At 32.3% G+C, this 2,500-nt stretch overlaps 1 protein-coding gene across 1 annotated transcript in view; it reads left to right on the top strand.

Annotated features, from left to right (window-relative positions):
• The window catches only part of LOC129789568 (unconventional myosin-IXb), a 146,420-nt gene extending 143,920 nt beyond the window's left edge, over window positions 1-2,500 (top strand). The window contains exon 13 of the mRNA XM_055826442.1: window positions 2,478-2,500. The gene's annotated coding sequence lies outside the window, so the exon portion shown is untranslated. The remainder of the gene's footprint in view (window positions 1-2,477) is intronic.

Raw genomic sequence — 2,500 nt, 5'->3', positions numbered from 1 at the left:
CTGGGTTAACAATCAAATAAATAATAGCTGTTATACTGAGCCTTTTGCGGTTTCACTATAAGATAGTTTGTACTTAGACATGCATGGCTTAATCTTTGAGACAAGCATATAACTACTGGCAGGATCAACCAGAATAATGTCATATCAATTTATGCCATCAATAATATATACTCGACACATCACATGACATGAAGAGCATCATTATCATCAATTTACACGACACACCTTACTTAACGTACATTACGATGTTCGTAATGTAAGTCGACTAGTGTATACGTATAACACATTCAAAAACACACCACCAATACTCACAAGTTTCCTTACATACACATATCAACAAAATTCATAATATTTCAATCTTTACATTTTTGAAACTCAATACATATACAAATTCATTCGTGTGTAGAAAGATACAGCAAACTCACATATAGTATGTTTGCATTATCTTCTTCCAAACCTTTTCTCTTCTAAACTGAAATAGAAAAAGCTGATTAACTTTGAATAAATTATCCTAAAATACCCCTGTTAATAATTTTCTGGTAGTCCTATGTGAAATTATAAAATAATTTCAAATGATTGTATTTTTGACAAAAAAAATTGTACATTATGTATATACGTCAATTTGACATTTGATTCCACTCATACTTCAAACTCTGATCATATTTGGAGCCTTTAATTAAATTCTTACTCCTTTTGGGGATATTTAATGTTTCAGCATAGTTCTTAAATTCACGCGATCATTGAAGAAGTTTAGATAAAAAAATTCACTAAAAAATAACTTATTTCATCAACGTGGATGTTTTGTAACTTATACCGCTTTACTAAAGTTGCAATTTTACACAATTTTTTAAAAATCCTTTAAGAATATCATTAGTTGATTAACTGATTCATACATTTTCTTCAATTCAAAAAGATTTTTTTAGAAAGATCAAAATTTAGAAGTCCTTTCCACTACTTCGCCTATTAAATAATTTTTAAGTACTACCATGTGCAAGAGATTCAATATGGAAACGGTAGGTTTTGCAATACGAGAAATCTGACATGTGTGTAGCAGAAATAGCGCTTCAAATTATACAAACGCTCCGTTAAACATTTGTCAGTGAGAGAAAAATAGTGAAAAAATAAAAAATCCTTCGTCCCGAACATAGTTTCCCGCCTTCGTATCAGGAAGTCATTTACATTTTAGTGCACATATACCCAATTAATTAGCGCCTTAATGAGTTATTGTAACACAAAGGATTATATGGGAGACTCATGTTCTGAATTGCATATAGATACACGTCAAAAACACTCACATCGGTCTTTGGTGAATGCTGAAACTTATTTCTGTTGGGTATTTTTCAACAATTTTTTTTTGACAATATTTTTTTTTAACTTAATTTTATTGAATTTTTTTTTAATTTATGCAAAAAACTATCAAAATGTTTAATTAAATTGCTTTTTACTTTTTTACTTTTAATCGTTTTTAAAACGAAATAAAATCAATCGCAAAGTGAAATAAAATAAAGTATTTTTTTTCTTCTAAAATTGTTTAAATAAAATGTTTTTTTGTAATAAAATTTTATCACATTTTACGTTATCCTCCCATCAGGAATATTATCATGATATAAGCGTTGTTATGTATAGACAGACACATCGTGTACTGTTGGAAAGCGAAACATACATACATATTGGTTTCTTTTAAACAACACGAGGTACTACATGCGTATAAGAGAGCTCTCTTTCTTCTTTTCTTTATCGTTTTTCACATAGCAGCTCACAAGTTAAGCAATATCATACACGTTCCCTCACATTATCCTTCACATTTTACAATTTTTGTTATTACAAAAAAAAATTATTAACAATTTTTTCTCTTTCTTTTTTTTACAGATTACTTCTGCAAATTTTTAATAGTGTATCCGGACGAGCCCATTCCCAAGGGACCATATTGACACACCCGAAGATTATAAACCATACTCCTGTTAAAAGACAGGAATATGGTTCACAATCTTCGGGCACGTCGATATGTGTTTTGGATTCATGGCGTGGCGTAACACTATGTGTCATATCCACTATCACAGGATCCAAATTAAGCTGCCTTTGGTCAACTTTACTTCCTGGATCCTGAACAGACGGTTATACAGCGTGTAAATGGTCAACTGGGCGACCTTTCGGACGACATTTTGATCCGGGAATTCAATAATCCCGAGACGACATGGAATATTCACAAGGATCAACTCAGCGGAGATTTTATTGCAGCGCTTGGATGTAGCACCGTGGAAGCACATGGATATGCGTTGGCTCACATCAATTCCATTCTCAGGGAAAATGGTGCCCAACAACTCCGTCATAGTACCTTTTAGATGTCACCATCATTGATGAACTTTCTCACACTGCAGCTGCTGATATCCGCAACAATGGAGCACAATAACAACCAACAATTGAGGTTATAACAGTAATCTTTTCTGAGCGTTATGGACTTTTGAATATTGCACAAGTACTCTGCGTTGATACCACTGCT

Source organism: Lutzomyia longipalpis, chromosome 2, assembly GCF_024334085.1.
Source record: "Lutzomyia longipalpis isolate SR_M1_2022 chromosome 2, ASM2433408v1".
In the NCBI taxonomy this organism is placed as follows: Eukaryota; Metazoa; Arthropoda; class Insecta; order Diptera; family Psychodidae; genus Lutzomyia; species Lutzomyia longipalpis.
Note: the sequence above shows the minus strand (reverse complement) of the source record. Positions and strands in the feature narration are given on the sequence as shown.